The sequence below is a fragment of the Urocitellus parryii genome, chromosome 5, assembly GCF_045843805.1.
Source record: "Urocitellus parryii isolate mUroPar1 chromosome 5, mUroPar1.hap1, whole genome shotgun sequence".
NCBI lineage: Eukaryota > Metazoa > Chordata > Mammalia > Rodentia > Sciuridae > Urocitellus > Urocitellus parryii.
In genome coordinates this window covers 129,456,863-129,475,854 of record NC_135535.1, presented here as the reverse complement: position 1 = coordinate 129,475,854, position 18,992 = coordinate 129,456,863, and the positions used below count along the sequence as shown (strand labels likewise).

The window sequence follows — 18,992 nt, the reverse complement described above, 5'->3', positions numbered from 1 at the left end:
ATTTTCTTTCTTCTTTTTTTTTCAGGGCTGAGGACTGAACTCAGAGCTTTGCATGTTCTAGGCAAGCACTCTGCCACTGAGCTAAATCCCCAACCCTCAATATTTTTTTTTATTTATTTCCTTGTTCTATAAACTTTTTTCTATTTTTTTTTTTCTCCTTAGAATTTTCTGTTAAAAAAAAAAAAACCAAGGTACAAACACACACGAGCCTTGGTGTACACAGGGTCAGGATCACCAGCATCACCACCTTTCACCCCTCATCTTATCCCACTGCAAGGTCTTCAAGGGCAATAGCACACATGGATCCACCACCTTCTATGAGAACAATACCTTCTTCTGGGATTCTCCTGAGGGACCTGAGATTCTTTTTTTTTTAATTTTTATTTTTTAAAGAAGTAGAAGTGTGCTCTAAAATAATGATAAAACATTAGTATATTAAATCTGTAAACCAGAAACTTAGTCACTTATTATCATTTTCTAGTATCATGACTTATACATAATGCTATGTGTTGTTCAGCTGGCAGAAAAACTGTCTACATGGGCATCAAAAAAAAAAAAAAAGAGCAGGGTGTTGTGCTACAATCTCATGATGCTTAGGACATCACTAGGTGATAGGAATTTTTAAGCTCCATGATGGAGCCACTTATCTATACATACAGAAGAAAACATCGCTGTTGCTGGAATGGCTTACAAAGGTTGAAACTGGCTGCCTCTGGGGTTGGAGAATAGAAATAAAGGACTGGAGGCTACTGGGTTTGCCCCCAAGGATCATAGGGAATGCTAGCCTGAAGGTCCCTGACTGTACCAGGTGACAGCTCTGCACCCTGAAGGTTTCTGTTCTTAAGGGGCAGCCACAGATTTCACAAGACCCCGCTGGCTGCTCAGTCATGAATGATGTGGTTTCCCAGGATATGCCCATGATGCCATTGTGCCCTGCCCAGGCAGGTCCTCCCTAGGGGAGATCATGTTCATGGCCCCGAGGTGGAACCACAAAGAGATAATCATGTAATTAGGTGATACAACATCTGGCTTTGCCTGAGATTCAGAGAGGGGATCAAGGGCAGAAGAGGGGTCAGGGAGTTATGCCAAGGATGGAGTCTTATAAGAGCCATTTATGCAGGAGTAGAATCAGGGTCTGGACCAGACCTCAGACAGGCACTGGAGGCTTCATGAACAGAAGCCTGTGAAGAAGGTTCACAGGACACTCGCCCAGTGGTCTTCTTACATCTAGGCCAGGCCCTAGCACCACAGCATATAACTGCTACCTGCCCTGAGAGTAGAGGTGCCCAAGTCTGGACATCCTTCACCGCCAGCCAGGCCCTCTACCCCACATGGAGAACACATTCTCTGCTGACAGTCTCTTATGAAAGTTTTATCAGAAATGCAATGAAATTGCAGAGGCCTTAAGAGTAGCAAAGGGTCCAAAACAAGTCTGGTGGAACCTGATGGAAGGAGATAGAAATTCCCAGTTTGGTGACCTTTGAATGACAGTGGCCTCAAATACATTGAATATTGATTTTTTTTTTATACTGAAGATTGAATCTACTGGGGATTAACTGATGAGCCACGTCCCAAGCCCATTTTTGTATTTTTATTTAGAGACAGGACCTTACTAAGTTGCTTAGGGTCTCACTAAGTTGCTGAGGTTGGCCTTGGACTCATGATCCTCCTGCCTCAGCCTCCTGAGCCACTGGCATTACAGGCGTTCGCCACTACGCCCAGCTTGAAAATTGATTTTTTAAAATGCTGTTTTCATTGTTTATTTTTTAAATTTGTTCTTCTGGTTTTACTTGAGGCATAATTTACATATGCAGTCCATCTTTATCTATGGTTTCAGTTACCCACAATCATGGTTCAAAAATATTAAATTCCAGAAATAATGAATCTGTAAGTTTTAAATTGTGTATCATGATACAATCTCATGACATCTCACTCCGTCCTACCCAGGATGTGAATCATCCCTTTGTCCAGTATATTCCTACTGTATATGCTGCCTACCTCTTGGTCACTTGGTAGCCTTCTCAGTTATCAGCCAGGTGGCCATGCTATGGTAGTGCTTGGGTTTAAGTAACCTTTACTGTACTTAGTAATGACACACCTGAGGGAGAGATATCTGACTACATATAGGATTGTCCTGGGAAGAAAAGTGCAGGTTCCCAAATAAGCTTTTGTGAAAATCAAATCCCAAGTCAATCATTTGATATTGGGGTTCTGAATGTTTCTTCTTCGTTAAGCAGTCTAGCCATAAATCAGTTGTGGGCACATTGTATAGGTTTTTTCAATCTGGTGACACTTAAATTGATTATGTTTTTGTTCTAATTGATCAGGGCCAACATACACTGGAGGTTTTGTTCATCTAACTGAAGAGACAAACCTGACTGTTCATGTTCACAGATCCAGGTCTCTTCATAAGGCTCTCTTTTACTCTTTCCCTGAGAGCCCACCTATCTCAGTATGACTCTTTCACTATTAATAATATATTAAGTTTGCAAACAGTCTTGTCTACTTTCCTCTTTAAGGAAGGAAAGAAAGTGAGAAAATTTCCGTTCAGTGCTTAGAATGTACTAGACGTGTGCTGGGTTTTCTGTTTACATGCAAACAACTCATTTTAATTCAACCCTATGTGTAACCTCCACCAGCACCTTCCAAGGGCAGTATTCATGGTGCCACCATCATGAATGGTGGCATCAAAGGAAGAGTGGGGTCAGACCACCGACTCTGTCCTAGTCACAACAGATATGTCCAGTTGAAAGGCAGTACAGCTGGTGGCAAGGGAAGGGAGGTCAGGATGTGACATGGGTTGGGGGTGGGCATCCTATGGAAGTGGCCCTTTCTCGGGACTGGCAGCAGTGTTGGCCATGGTGTGAAGGTGTGTGGAAACTCAGAAGGGCCAGACCCCATTGACCCATGATGCTGAGGACTCTCAAATTTGGCTGCTATTTTATTTTGCTTCCCTATTTCATGGTGGGGGGATGACTTAGCTCAAATGTGCAGACCCATGTGCCCTCACTTCCTGGCTGGCACTAGGTGTCAGGCACATTTAATAACAGCAGCACCCGTTGCTAATGCTTGTTGAACTTATGTCACCACGGGTAGAGCAAGCATATCTCATGAAGTGACTTTACTTGTACTTTCTGGGAGCTAGGCCTTTCGCTATCTCTGCCTAGCAGGCCCTATGTCCACTCTGGGCACTTCTGGATAATGAGATGTCCTAGAGTTGATTCAGTTCTCCATAAACAAGACTGGTAAATAACTCAATAAACAAGATTAGGCTGGTATTTCCACATCCACCCCAGGACTGCATGACTAGCTTTCACCTACTTCTTTGAAAGTGTGCTTGTTAGTCTGGCTCCCGCATCAGCATGTCACGTGTCTGTGTTTTGGTGGTGGAATTTACGTGCCGAAGTCCTATTACATCTTCCATGTAGGGGCACATGCGTCATCTTTCATCCTCAGAAGACTCCCATTGACAAAGAGACCACTGCTGCCTCATTTTTCAGATGAGGAAACTGAGTTCCAGAGAGGTTAGAGAACTTGCCAGCTGGGAAAAATACCCAGCCAGGAAGTGGGAGTGCTGAGATTCAAACTCCAAACTCCAGAGATTCTTGACACCTCCTGCACACTTTACAGATTTAGGAGCCCAGCCTTGATGTAGAAAGGAGGAGAGGCACCCAAGGCAGAGAAAGCCTTATGTGGCAAGGCCCAGCAGCACAACCCTAATCTGTGAGCACCTGGACTGACTGCAATGCAGGAAGTCAGTAGGAGGCCATGGCATGGGGGAGGGGGTTGGGGGAGTGGACCTGTCCCACAGATTGGCAGGATTTCTTTCTTTTTTTTTTTTTTTTTCAGTACCTGGAAGTTGAACCCAAGATCTTGCCTATGCCAGGCAAGGACTCTATATATCCCTAGCCCTTTTTATTTTATTTTGAGACAAATTCTCACCAAGTTACCCAGGTTGGCCTTGAACTTGCAATCATCCCATCGCAGCTTCCTGAGTAGAGAGGATTACAGGCATGCACCATTACCATGCCCACCCCAGGCAGGGTTTTAAACAAGAGAGTAATATGACTGACTGGAGCATTAGGCAATGATGCAGGCTGTGGTGTGGTCAGCAGTCTGCAGGGAGTGGCCCCGAGGGCAGGGAGACAGGACCTAGGTAAATGCTTATAGGATCAATGGCATCAGTGGCATTTCCCATCTGCTTTCTGCAGAGAGCATGAGGGAGACAAATTAGATCTGCTAAGAGTCAGGGGCCATGGCCAGCTAGGTTCCTCTGTGTCTGAGCTCAGCACTGTGGGCATCAGCTGACCACCTCCCTTTAGCCCTGCATGGTTGGTAATTCTCAGAGTGTTTTAAAAACAAAGATTGAGAACATATACTCTTATCCATCCCCAGCCCCTAAATGACCAGTCTGTCTGCTGCTCCCTGAGGCCCAAGTGCTGGAAGAAGGCCATTGTGTTCAGGAGAGGGACACTGCAAGCTCAAGTCCCTTCCCTCCTGCCTCCTGCTGTCTTCCCAGAGGCCTTGAACCAGCTGACAGGCAGAACTAGCTCCTCATGAAAGATACCCAATGTCTATGACTTTAGTAGACAATCAGGGAATGGGCACTGCCAGACATGGAAATGAAGGCTCTCCAGGCCAGCCTTGAGGCCCCAGACAACAGCAGCATTGGCCACGACCTTAATATTTGAAGGTGGAAAGACCCAAACTGGATTAGGCCTGGACCAGGAGGCTGCTTTGGACTCTCCAAGTGAGGCTGCTTAGGCCCCTGTTCCGACTGCTGAAATCATCCACAGTCTCAGTGATGACTTAGCCAAGGGTGGAGAAGGTATTGATCTCAGCTAATGGCTTGTAGGCAGGCAGAAAATGAGATTTATAATTGATATTGAATTAAATCAATTCACCAATTCCAGGCTTCTGGTGAATGGGCTGCTACTCTGAACAGGAGTGCAAGCAGCAAGCATTGCAGGGTCCTGGGCCAGTGGCTCCCAGACAAGGTCCAGAAGAGGATATAGAGGCTTCCGTGGGGCTTGGCCTGCAGTAGTAAGAAACAGTGCCATCACCCATTCATGCTGTGCTCCTCCATTTACAAAGCACTTTCAAGCTGTCCATTCATTTTATCCTTACCACAGTATAGGAAGTCAGCAGGATTCATATTTTGCTCCCTTTTGGAAGTGGAAAGATAGGACTTCAAGAAGCACATGGATCTCAGGGCTCCCAATTCTGTGCTCCCTCCCTGTCGTACATGCCCTCTCCCCTCTGCCAAGCTAGGAAATGTTACAAAACTATAGTTCCATGTTTATAGTCTTCCTGTTGGTGTGCCTCTGATTTTAGGCACAGAATTGGTGGATCTCATGCCCTTCATTTTAACATGGTGTGGAAATGGGCAATGGGCAGGAGAAATCCTAGTGGCAGATTTCTCCCACAGCAAGAAGACCCATTACAAGGCTTGGGGTCTCTTGGATTGGATCTTTCCATCTTTGAGCTTGAGGGTTCTGTTTCTTCTCCCATTCATTCACTCATTCACAAGCATTATCTGAGACTCTCTTTGCTACATTTTAGGAATTCAAATCTGAGGAAGGTACCCTCTCTGCCCCTAGGAAGCTCATAAATATCAGTTTGGCACAGAGAAGCCCATGTCCAATCAGAGAGATAGGCGAGGACCCCAGACAGCATAAGGAATGGAAGTCAGTCACGGCTCTGAGGACTTTCCAGAGGGGTCTTCCTACCATAGGAAGCAACTGCACAGATGCTTCAAGAGTAAAGCGGGCCGGCATGCTTTGTGAGGGGGTCCAAGGAAGGAGAAAGGCAGACGGGGGCAGAAGTAGGGCATGAATGGTCTACAGGACTGCTGGTCAGCCTGGAGAGACTGCAGTGCGTGGGTGACAGGGAGGTGAAGCTGAGCATCAGCTCCCAGACTCCTTCCACAATGTATGAATCTCAGGCCCATGTTGCTAACAGATAAGGATGTGGTGAACCTTGTTTCTACCCTGGCAAAGGGACATGGCCTCTTCTAAGAAGTCCTAGCAAAAGGAACCCCAGCATGGGATGATGGCCAGGATTTCAGCCTGTGTCAGAAGTCAGAGGAGCCCTCACAAGATGCTCTTCCTCAGAGGAAGGATGGTCACGAGTCTGGCAGTGACTCAGGGAATAGTTGTTTCAAAGTTAAGGTTAAGCCTGGGGACAGAGGTAGACCCTCACCCTCTCATCCTCCACGTCTTCCTGTTGCCCTGCTAGACACATTTTCTTACCCCCTAGGGTGCAGGGCATGGCTTACTTTATTTTAGCCTCAGCCTCAGCCTCAGCCTTAGCTCTGGCCTCCCTGCCTCCTTCAGTAGCTCTATCATCCCAGTCTGATCTCCTTGCTGCTGCTTCCATGCTTCCCTCTTCCTGTGTATGTGGCAGGGTGACAGCAGGACCTGGTGTGTGGTTGTGTGCTTCTTCTTCAGCTCTGCTGCAGTGGCACCATCTCCTAGTGGCTCCTGTAGGTGAACACATAGGAGATCCCGTAAACTCAAGCACTGGATAAATGAATGCCAGATACCGTTGAAGCTGAAAGTTCATTCTGCACAGAAATGAAGAATAAGCAGTCTGGGTGTTGCCCAGCCTCCCCCAACCCCTTGCCAAAAATCAGTCTGGCTGAGCCAAGAGGCAGACCCAAGAAAGCCAAATAAATAAATAGATAGATAATAACTTTAAAGAATGGGATCTTTTATATTGATTTTTAAGTCATTAAAATAATCATTATGAAAAATTTCCAAACTTTCTAGGCTACCTTACCACTCTTTTAAAATTTAATATTTTCATTGTTGCGGGTAATGATAGACCATGTACCTCAAGTTCTCCAGGCATTGAAGAGAGACCTCTTAGGAGGGCCTGGTTGGTTTTCTAGACCCTTTAGTTGAGGGACCTAGGGAAGAACCGATGGCCAAAGAGAGCTGAGGAAGAATGCTAAGTAACAAGTTAAAAAAAAAAAAAAAAACTCAGTAGGGGCACTCAGGAGCCATCGTGTAATAAATCATCTAATGCTCAAGCAGTATTCCCAGGACAGCATGGGACCCCGTCAGAGCCCCCTCGACCTTGGCTGCAAATCGCATTAACTTTATGAAACCATCCTGTCGGGCCCCTCCAGAGTGCCCCTTTCATTACCTCACCCCTCTCTTCTCAATCAATCTTTCAGCCTCAATACTTACCCTTTAAATCAATTCAACTCTGAGATCCATCTTGCTATTTCCCCAGCCCGTTTTAAAATCCCATTGACTTTTATAAATCAATTGTGTTTCAGCTCTCCTGCAGCTACTTCTCCATGCTCTCAGGGCTGCACTTGCAAAAGCTGCAGATGGACAAACACCCCTGCAGACCTGCTTCAGGGCACCCAGCCCCAGCAGGCCTGGTCCAGAAGGGATATGCCCAGCAGGTGCCAAAAGGCCAAGGCCACCTAAAGTCTATTTAAAAAATCCTGGACACAATCGAATGTGTTTGGTGGGGCCTCCAAAGTAGACCCGGAATTGAGGATTCACTTGTAGTAATGTATTCAAGAAGTGTCTGAAGGGTTCCCCAGTAGAGGGGTTAGGGAGCAGGACAGGGACAAGAGATCCAAGCCCAAGTCCAATGTAAAGGCCAATCAAAGGAGGTCTCAGCCTAAACCATCCTGGTCCTTCCGCTCCTGACTCTGCTTTGACCAAGGGCTGCCAGCAGAGATGACATAAATTCCTAGGCATTCCCACTCTTCCAGTGTGGACAGACTCCAGTAGTCCATGGACAGTTTTCCTAAATAGGTCAAGCATCCTGAGATACCCGCTGGGAGGAGGCTAAAGTAAATCACAGTGAGAGGTGTGGGGCATATAACCTGAAAAGGAACCTGGAGAATTCCAGCTGCGCTCTGGCAGGATCCACTATTAGATGTGTCTTTGGAGCCATTTCTAATGTCAGTAGCAGTTGGATGTTCCTGTAACTGCAGTGTGAAGGATCAACACGCATGCACCTCCCCAGGCTGGCCCAGAGAGGCTCACCTACAGAGAGGCCCATCATGCTCACTCACAGCCCCTGATCATGGTCCTGGAAGGACCACAAAAAGGCCAGGCCCGAGTTTTTCACCAGAAACTGTCTGTTCACCATGTGCTGTGTTTGAAAGTAGTCTCTCCTCCTAACCCAGGAGCTTCCCGCAGGCAGAGACTCAGAGACTATCTTTCTTGCTCCATGTTGTGGTCCAGGGTCCCTCTAGTGCTTATCATCAATAAGGACTCATAATCACTTATTACATTAGCAATCTTTTCATGGTTATTTTAGATTTCCTTACGGGATCCAGCTCAAAGAAAAAAAAAAACACTTTCACTTAAAATCTTTCATCATAATTTACATAATCAACACAAATTCCATCCCTTTATGAAATGCACATTATTACAGCTCCATCCTTCCCTTCATGACCATAACTTCTGTTAGAGATGGGGTACATTATTTGGCAGACCTTACTCTCATACAAATACCTGCATCTGCAGAAAATCCATTGCAATGCCTTTTGTTTAGGGTAGGTGTTTCTCTTCTACTTTACATAATTTTATATTCTGTGTGTCATTCTACAACTTGTTTTCTTCTATAATAGGATTTAAACAACCCAACCTTCCCTATTTGTAGGTTCTACATCCTCAGATTCAACTAACTGCAGATTAAAAGCATTTAAAAGTAATTACATCTATATTCAACAGGTACAGACTTTTGCTCATGTTATTATTTCCTAAATGAAGCAGTATAACAACTGTTTATGTAGCATTTACATTCTGTTAGGTATTACAAGTAATCTAGAGATGATTGAAATTTATGAAATTTACAAGGGACTTGATATTTTATATAAAGGACTTGAGCATTCAGGGATTTGTGTACCTGCAGGGAATCCTGGAACCCATCCAGGTATGACTGTAAATGTTAATGTAAAGCATAAAAGGGGAGATAGGAGGGTTACTTTTTTTGAGATTTGACCACCAAGGAAACGAGTCATTGGGAAATGGCATTTGAGTGGAAAACAGCATCTCAGGCGAAGACACAGCAGAGAGTCCACGCTGGCCACACAAGCCCAGGAACTGCAAAGGCCAGAGGAGGAGAGGCCAGAGGAGGGCTGAGAGGTCACAAAGCTGGATGTCCAGGACCCCAGTGGGCCACAATGGTGGCTCTACTTTCACTCTGAGCCAGCTTCCTGAAAATCCTGCAGGGTATTCATAAGGAACAACTTGATCTAACTCCCATCTTTAAAAACTCACTGGCTGCCCTATTGAAAAGGGACTGCAGCTGAGGATGGCAGAGTAGGGAGGCAGAAGAAGCAACATCAGGGGAGAAAAGACGGCAGCTGGGAACAGGGCCTGAGGATGGGGTATCCACTGACCAGGATGGGAGAGGCCATGCCAGGAGCAGGTTCTGGGGCAGGAGGAGACCAAGAGTTCAGCTTTGAACTTGTGACCTCAGAGGTGGTAGGTGGACAGTGTGACCCATGGTCTCCAGTTCAAGGTTGAGCTGCATAGGGCCTTGCACACATCACTGATGCTTAAATCCATGAGACAGTGTAGGTAGATGTGGGACCAGCCCTGGGCAATTAAGAGGTTGGAAAGATGCAACAGAGCTGGGAAACTGGAAAAGGTGGGGGTGCTGGGAGAGGAAGGGCCATGTTGGAACGCAGGGTAGAAAATGGCCCAGGACAGGGAGGAGTCAACTTGTCAAGTGCCGCAGGGCAGTGGAGGAACCAAAGGACTGACCTGTCCCTTGAATTGAGCAACGTGAGGGTCATTGGGGACCATGATTACAGTAGTTTGGGTGGGTAGAGGTAAGGGAAACCTGATTGGAGGGTGTTAAAAAGAGAATAGGGCAGGAATCAGAATTGGGGAATGAAAGCTCTTATTTTGAGGAGTCAGATAAAGGGGGAGCTCTCCCTATTAGCTCATGTATTTTCTGTTTGTTTTCAATGTCTGTATGGTTGAATATACTGTTATCTGGCCATTTTCCTTCTGATGGGCATTTGAATCTTCTGCATTTTTAGCTATCCGTGGGCATCCTTATATGCCACTAGCCCTGCACTTGGGGTTCTCTCTGGGGTGGGAGGGTAGGGACAGAAGAGAAGCAGAACTACTGAGTTGTAAAGGATATGTGATTTTTAGCTGGGGGTGGTGGCACACACCTGGGATCCTAGCCACTCAGGAGGCTGTGGCAGGAGGATCGAAAGTTCCAGGCCAGCCCCAGCAAGGCTCTAAGCAACTTAGCGAGACCCTGTCTCAAAATAAAAAATTAAAAAGGGCTGAGGATGTAGCTCAGTGGTAGAGCACCCCTGGGTTCAATCCCCGATGGGGGGTGAGGTGGGGGGGGAAACAAAGATGTGTGATTTTTTTTATTATTTTTTTTATTTTTTAGTTCTCAGCGGACACAACATTTTTGTTGGTATGTGGTGCTGAGGATCGAACCCGAGCCGCACGCATGCCAGGCGACTGCGCTACCGCTTGAGCCACATCCCCAGCCCCACAGCTCCAGTGTCCTCTATCTAGTGACTTGCAATGTCTCACAGCCTCACCAATACATGATGTTGTCAAACTTTCCAAACTTTACCTGTAAAGGATACCCAGTGTTGCATCTTACAATGCCTGTAATTTGCATTTCCCTGCTGATTGTTGGAGCTCAGCATCCCTGTACATCTGTTGGTCATTTGTAGGTTCTCTTCTGTTCAGCACCTATTCACTTCTTTAATTTCTTCAACTCTGAGAAATGCAAGATCCCTACCTCCTTCCTGGGGAGAAGGCCTGTATCTGTGATTCATCTGCTGGCGATGCACCCCTTGCTGCATTACCAATACCTGGACATGCACAGCTCTGTGTACTCCTCTGAGGAGACACAAAACTTCAGTACTTGAATTGTTTGTCTGAACCAGGGTCTTGACCTCTTGAATTTGAGTTGACCTGTGTTTTCATTCTGGGCATCCCTGGCTAAGGAAAGATGCCCATCTTGCTGGAGTCTGCTCAGAGCACTGAGGGGTGGCCCAGGATCCCTTCTGCTTTGGAAGAATTATAGTGTTCCTAGTGACCAGGAGCAGTCCAAGTTTGGCCACATCAGAGCAATGTTGTGTGACGCTGAGAAAGATGCTTTTTTCTTCAAGTCTCAATTCTAAAATCTTCGAAATCTAAGTTATTCTGGGGGATAAAGAAATGACTCATGACTTCTGCCTGTCCCCAGCTCTGGTCGTCACAGCCACTTGTGCACATCTATCCTTTCTGTTACTCACTCCCCCAACCCCAGTCCTTCCCATCTCAACCATACCCCTCCCTCTACCTCCAGCTGTCCCAGGAAGGCCAGGCCAGAGCTAACACAATGGGAACAACTCTACCAATACTCACAGCCCCATGTCCTTTCTCATCTGGCCCATGGCAGTGTCTGGAGTCACCAGCATAGTCTGGGCCAGGACACCCTGGCCCAGATCCTGGTTAAGACAGCAGCCTGGTATAGGTATAGTCAGGACTGAGTACAAGGAGAACCTTGGTGCACAGGTGATCTCTCCTGTCTCTGGCAGGGAGGGTTGCAGCTGGCCAGGTGCCCTAGCATAGTACAGTACCTCACCCACAGCCATCTGTGCCTCCCTGCTTCCTGTCACACACAGGATGGCTTTTTGCTGCTCCAGGCAAGCCCCCCACCCCCCACCACCCACCACCCACACACATGTACACAGTGCCTGACCTCAGGCTCCGCCTCCTGGCACTGGACAGAATGCTCCCTGTGGGAAGTGCTTCCTCTCTGACTTCTCTCCCCACCCACCTCACACACACATAATCTCGACCTTCTCCAGTCAAATATGTTTAAACACAAAATATGTTTCCCTTCAGATGCCTCCCTCTCCCCTCCTTGCAAGGAACATTCTAGAAAGAATTTTCCATGCTCTTTTGCTGCCCTCACTCTCCCAGAGCACTCTCCTGGACGGTCTGTAAGACAGCTCTTGCTGCACTTCTCTGCCTGAGAAGCCAGGCCGGGATTCTCTCTCTTCCTCTCATAAGCTGTAGCCTTTTCTTCTAGCCCTCTCTGGGTTTCCCACTCCATTCTTCCCCTGGTGGTTCTCCTGTCTCTCTGGCTGCCTCTGCCAGTGTCTCTCAAAAGCTTCTCTGCTCCTTCCTGTCCTCTACTCCTCCTCCTAGTTCTCAGAATTCTCCCCTCAGGCCCCTTTCTTACTCCCTCCACAGGCTTCCTGGGAGATGTTATGCAGGCCGTAGACTCGGAAGGGTTAAGTAGCTCACCCTGAAGTTAGGCAGGCTCTGATTCCTAAACAGACCCCTTGCCAGTGCCTCAGGCAACTGTCTCAGCTCTCACAGACCGGAAGTCATAGCATTTGCTGTCAGGAATAAATAAAATTACTTCATTTAGGCTTGTGCATGACATGGAGTGTCTAAGCTCACAATGAACAATCACTATAATACTATCATAATAATTCTCATTCAACACTTACGGAGCACCTCCCTCCTACATGTGGGCCCTGGTCTGTAGCTGCCTCTGTCCAGCATGCTCCCCTCCCATGGGTCACCTCTGACTTCCTCCAGGAATGTCCTCCTGGATGTTGAAAAGATGAGGAAAGCACAATGTACTCCAGCTGCACTTGCTCTACTCCTCCTCCTTGACACAACTAACTCTCTCTCTCTCTCTCTCTCTCTCTCTCTCTCTCTCTCTCTCTCTCTTCTACAAACCATTGGTCAGCAACCCCAACAACCCCCTCCTCCTGAATGTCTCTGTGGGTGGCACCCTGCTCTCTACACATCCCAAAGACCCACCTTCCTCTGCCCTCCACCCCCGACGTTCCTCCCTGGGTGTTCCCATCTACTTCCTCAGTTTCCCAACAGCCTGACTTCCCGAGAGGATCTCAGGCTTCCAGGGCTCCTGGTGGGTCTTCAGGCCCCACCTTCCCTTCTCCCCTCTGGAACTGACCACCCAAACCAAGACCCTGGGTTCTGAATTTGGGATTGCACCATACTGGTACACTGATGGATGTGTACACACAGAGACACACACATGCAAAACAGATTCTGTGATACACTCACATAATTTAGTGTATACATTCTCTCTCTCCCTTCCTCTTGTTTTCTTACACACACACACACACACACACACACACACACACACACACACTCTTGCACATTCTCTCTCTGTCTCTCTCTCTGACTCTCTTTCTCTCTCACACACATACATATACTCTTGCACATTCTCTCTGTCTCTCTGTCTCTCTCTGACTCTCTCTCTCTCTCTCTCTCTCTCTGTCTCTCTCTCTCTCTCTCTCTCACACACACACACACACACACACACACACACAGACATCCAGAGCTCCCCAGCGCTCCCCAGTAGGGAGTTGGGTCCCCTAGGAGCTCCCTGCTGGTCCATCCTCCTCCAACTCACCTCCCTCCCTGCTTCAAGCAGATGCCTCTCAAGCTTTCGGAAGTGAACACAACACTCTTCTGTCCCAGGGGCTATAGTCTTAGGGAGAAGCAGACATATGCAGGAACCACAGTATTATACACTAGGCTATCATTCATGCAATCTTAAAGGAGAAGTGAAAAGAAAGAGATGAATTTTTGTGGAGTACCTCTGGGAGGACCACATGGTATGCTCCATATCCTGAACAGAGGGTAGGATTCTGACATTGAAGAGTAGTGGAACCAAAGGCCTTTCCAATAGAGGTTGTCTGATGTGACCCAAGCCCAGCACATGATTATATCAGCATTACCCAGGTTGCTTCAAAATTCAGGTATGAAGATGTGCATATAATACACAGACACCTTGGCAGCTACTAACTTGGACAGGTGGTCCAGGTGGAGGTGTATGGGTACATTAGATGATGAGCTGTGAACTTACAGTGACTGCCAGGCTGGGCCAGGGGTGGAGTTTCTCTATGCATAATAAATAAATACAACTAGTTTTGGAGGAAGCAGTCAGATTATTAGACCCATTTTTAGAAACTGTGGCACTTTCATGAAGGGGTTAAGTGTGTAAGCCTGAAGTTAGGCAAACTGAGATTCCTAAACAGTCTGCCTCCTGTCACCTGGGCCCTTGACAAACCATCTCAGCCTCTGCAAACATTGGCTCACATGTTTGTGAACAGAAGAATTACCACTTGTTGTCAGATTAAATGAAATGATTCATGCAGAGCATTTCCTTGGCAGCTCCATAGCTCTTTAGGAGACTTCTGTGGAAGCTAAGAGGTAAGAGTCAGGAAGTAGTCCAGGCCAGAGAGGGTTATATTTGAATTGATTCAGTAAAAGGAAGTGAAAAGAAAGGAGAGTGAGAAAGAGTCTTCAGATTCGGAAACTAATGAAGTCAGGAGTCAAAGGGGAGGGATTTGCAGGAACAAACTCTGCGTGGTCCAGACTATTTGGGTTGAGGAAGGAGAGGGAGTTGCGTGTCTCCCCCCATCCATACATGCTTGTCAGCAAGAGGAGGTGACAGTGTCCACCTAACACACAAACTGTGCCAAGGGATAGCAAATGCCATGCTCCTTCCTTCCTCCCTAAAAACCAGAGTCGGATCTGCCCTGAGGTCGGCCCACATTCTGGTCATCCCTCAAGAATTTCATGGGTTCCCCACCTCCGAATGACTCTGCAGAGATCTGTGCCTTCTTTTCAGTGTCTGAACCCTTTGCCTGTCTCACATGACCTTGGACCTTTCATTCCTGCATGGTTGTGACTTATTTCCCCTGCCAGACGAGGGGGTCCTCAAGGAAACATCAACTTAAAATTCTACACTGCATCTGGCAGACATCTACCAGTGTGGAATGAATGCATGAATGTTGTGCTTATGAGCCTTGTCTTGGAGGAGGGCCAAGGGCACCCCTCTCCTCCCTGGGACAAAAGCTTGCCCTGGGCCTGCTCCCCAGGTTTCTCCTCAACGCTAATTAGTACTGGAGACTTAGCATGTCAAAGCCATTTGACTTAAGCCTGGTTTAAATATTTACAGAACCAAATAAATTGATTAAAGGAAGTGCTGAGGACTGGAACAATGGTTATTAATAAATCATAACGATGATTATTTTCCTTTTGAGAAGTTCAGTCAGCCTGATAAGTAATATCCATGTGATTGATCACCTGGGGAGAACCCTGCACTGGTCTGGCCTCCCATGTGGAAACAAGAGCCTCCCTGGTAAGCTGTAAGGCACAGGAGCTGGCTTTTCTTCTCCTCCTGGAAGGCCAGGGAAGAGCAGAGCATGGGGTTTGGGTGCCACCAGCAGGACCCCCAGGGCTGCCCACATGTGCTGAAATAGAGAGTGCACAGCTGCTGACATGGAGCCCAGCTACATAACCTCACCTTGTTCCCTTGCCCCAGTGAACAGGCTCCCTGATGCCTTCTCTCTCCTTCCTATAATTCTCAGGAGGGCTGATGCCCAGGGTTTGGGAATCAGGGCATAGAAACACCTCCTTCTGTTCTTTGTCTTGTCACATGAAGTCTCCTGCAGGCCAGTCATGTCATCGACCATGCAGTCATTCTTGCATAAGTTGCTGGGCTCCTGCTCTCTGCCAGGCTCAGTGTCCATGGTTCTATGTCCAGAAAGTTCAGCCTTCCTGGGACAGCCAAACAGAGAGTATTTCTGTAGACCTGACCCAGGGCTCAGGTGGAAGTCTCAGTGGCACTCAGGAGAGTCCTGCTGCACTAATGAGTCCTAGAGAGTTTGTTGAGTTTCTGCTGTGCACCTGCCCTGTGCAGGATGCTCTGGTGATATAGAAGGAAGAGCAGGTGCATTTCTGGTGGAATGTGCCAGCTTTGGGCCCTGTTTAAAAAAAAAATAGAACCAGGAAAGTGGCCCTAGATGTTCCATGGTTCATTCCCCACTAAAGACTCCAGAGAGGCTGTACAGACATCTGTGGAGGAACAGAAGGGTCTAAGTAGACCCTACCAATTCCCCAACAAAAGGAAAAAGAATTCAAGAATAGACAGTGGAAGCCTGAGCCAGCTCCACTCACCTATAACCAGAAAATCCTCACTCACAGAGGCACTGCTGCCTACCAGGTCTCAATTTAGAAATCTCAAGCAATTAAAAAGATAAAGGCCCAAGCGCTGGTGACTATCAATTCTTAACCCACTAAAAGAATTTGAGACATGGGAAAATTGAGACCCAGACAAGCAAACTCAGTTACCCTAGGACATATCTGTCTGTCCTCCTCAATGTTCTGCCAGGCTGCACCAGAATACTGGGGTCATGATAGCCCTCTTCTCTTCATGGGCATCATCTCCATGGCCCCCAGGGTTAAGCGTCCCCAGCTCTGGAAGGGGATCAGCAAGTGTCTGTTGGGTACAGCCTGCTTCTACTCCTTGCCAGAGGGAGACAGGATAAAAGATCAGATGAGGGCGCAGCCCTGGGAGCAGAAAGGACCCTCCTGAGGCCTGATGTTATTGGGTCTCACAATCCCTACCTGCCTCATCTGTGCTGCAGCCCAGCCTCACCCAGGCCGAGTGTTTCTTCCAATTCTGGGTCCTCCTTGGCAAGGACGCTGAGCTTGCAGGGCAGAGATGCTGGGCAAGATGCTGTGATACTTGGAAATGAAAGGGCAGCCTATCCAGGACTGTAAGAAGATTCATCTTTTCGCCCAGCTTCAGGAAACAGATTCTTCATGGGGATGTCCACGATTTCCATTATCATAACTATCATCACTCCAGTAACTAGTCACTGGGTCCCTCAGACGTGCCAAGCACTCTGCCAGGTGGGCTGTCTCCCCTCCTCCAACTTGCCCTGCTGGGTGAGGGACCGTCATCATAAATGGGCCCAATTTGCTGATCTGCAGACCAAAACACAGAGTTCACAGAGCTGGCAGTGATCCCAACACAAGCCTTTGTCCAAAGCCTGTATTTCTTCAACTGGGCCCCTTTGTTTCTTTAATTAAATAATTAACAGAAAGAATGTGAATGCTCAGCAATGCTGGAAACTTTTGGTAACATATGGTGGGGCATCAGATTGCATACAGGGAGCATAAACAGCTATTAGGACTCAGGAGAGTGTGCATGATAATTCTGCCTCAAGAACATGGGGACCAGGCCCAGCAGCAAGGTTGGAAACAAAAATGCAGATCAGTCTGAAATGCAAGAACGTGTGAAGCTCAACCCTGGTCAGGGTGTTGCTGGGCTTCAGAGGTGAGACTGAGTTCCTGGAAGGAGCAACCTCCACTGGACTCCTCTGGAGTCCCTCCCTTTAGTCTCTGGAAAAACCCCACTCCCCTGAAGGACAGCCAGTCCCCTTCAGTGTGCAAGGATACCCATGGAGCTGGCATAGCTACTTGGATACCAGAAACAAGAGGTGATCCTGATGCTGAACCCTTCTAGAGCCAAGGTTTATGGGATGGTCTCATCATTTTGTTGTTGTTGTTCATGCAAATGTGCTAGTTTCAAGATAGTATTCCCCACTATAAGATTGCAGATAAAACTGGGAACCACCAGGCTATATGCTATAAGACAAGAGCTGGCTGTCATGTTATGTTTAATACCATGTTGAGATTCAGATCATTAAGGCTAACTCTAAGTATCCTGTGTTTAACTACCATGACTTATGTCCATCCCTTGGCCCCACAGTGATGAGGACCACACATACAGAATTGGATAAGATCCTATTTCCTGTTTGCCCACCCCTGAAGGCTGAAGGGACAGAAAGGCCACCATATAGATGAGTCCCAGCCACAGGCTAGATATGTCCTATAAAGGAGGGAATGTCTGCCTGGAAAAGATTCATGAGGAAGATTCCACGGCAGAGGTGTCATCTGAGTTGGATTTTGAAGGCTGAGTGTGAGCTCACCATGCAGCCAAACCTAGGGATTTAATGGGGGAGGATGGCAGAAAAACCTAGGCTAGTGAGACAGGGTGGGCAGAAGGTAGGCCAGACTTAGGGAACTGTGGTCACTAGTATAAGAGGAGGAACTTATATGCACATGCACATGTGTATACACACACACATACACACGTGCACATGTGTATACACACACATACACACACACAAAAAAAATCGTAGGCACAGGGCAAAAACTGTGGATTGCAGGGACCATGTGTTCCTATCAGAAGTTAGGATCCATGGACCACGAATTGCAGTTATGATTACATTTGGACTCAGAATTGTTCCTCCAAAGTCCAGCATGTCCTCTCCTAGTAAATACTGCAATAATATGCTTGATTCTGGCCAAGGAGAGAAAAGTTTCCCCCAAAGACCAAGGAGAGAGGAGGGGAAGTATACAAACAGAGAGATGCAGATGGAGGAGACAAGAATCTGAATTCATCACTGCCAAGGGCAGTACCAGCCCTGCAGAGTGCTGGTCAGTGATGTCAGCTGGGGAAAAGAGGGTTTGCAGGCACCCAGAAAGCTGCAACATAGTAGTCATTGCCCCCCTTGTTCTGTCAAGGAGCCACCATCAAAATCACAACAAATTGCTGAAAGAAGGTCCCACCATCCAGGCCCTGCACAATGGTTCCAGGGAAGCAGCAGAGTGGCTTTGGGGAATCTGGGCAGTGGTGCTCAAGCCTGATGCCTCCAGAAGAGGGGGCTTCAAACAGACACTGGGGTAGGGTCTGGATGGAGCCAGCTCCCACTGCCCCTGAGTAACAGAAACCTGGCTAAAATGTAACCTCCAGGAGAAACCAGATTTTTATCTCTTTTTTAAATTTCACTACTTTATCCTCATAACTAGAACAGATCTTGGCACAGAGTCTGCACTTAATAAATAGTGACTGAATGAAAAGGAATGAGTCATGGAATGAGTAGATGAGTGGACAGTTACATGTAGACATTGATGGATGGATGCATGGATACATGGATGGAGGTTTGGATGAAGAAACCTGGAGAAATGGAGAATCTAGGTTTCCAGGAACAGAGCAAAAATGAATCCGGCAGGCAGACTGTGCCACCTATCCCAAGTGGATAACCTTGGGCGGCTGCTGCTGCGGCTGAAGTCCTCCAGCCTATGTATGCCCTTGGAACCCAACAGGGAATTGGGCCTGCAATGCTCATGTCCTACTGTCCT

The 18,992-nt window shown here is 47.3% G+C and overlaps 1 protein-coding gene across 1 annotated transcript in view; it reads left to right on the top strand.

Annotated features, from left to right (window-relative positions):
• The window catches only part of Arhgap22 (Rho GTPase activating protein 22), a 156,486-nt gene that overhangs the window by 8,022 nt on the left and 129,472 nt on the right, over positions 1-18,992 (top strand). The gene's annotated exons all lie outside the window — the stretch shown is intronic.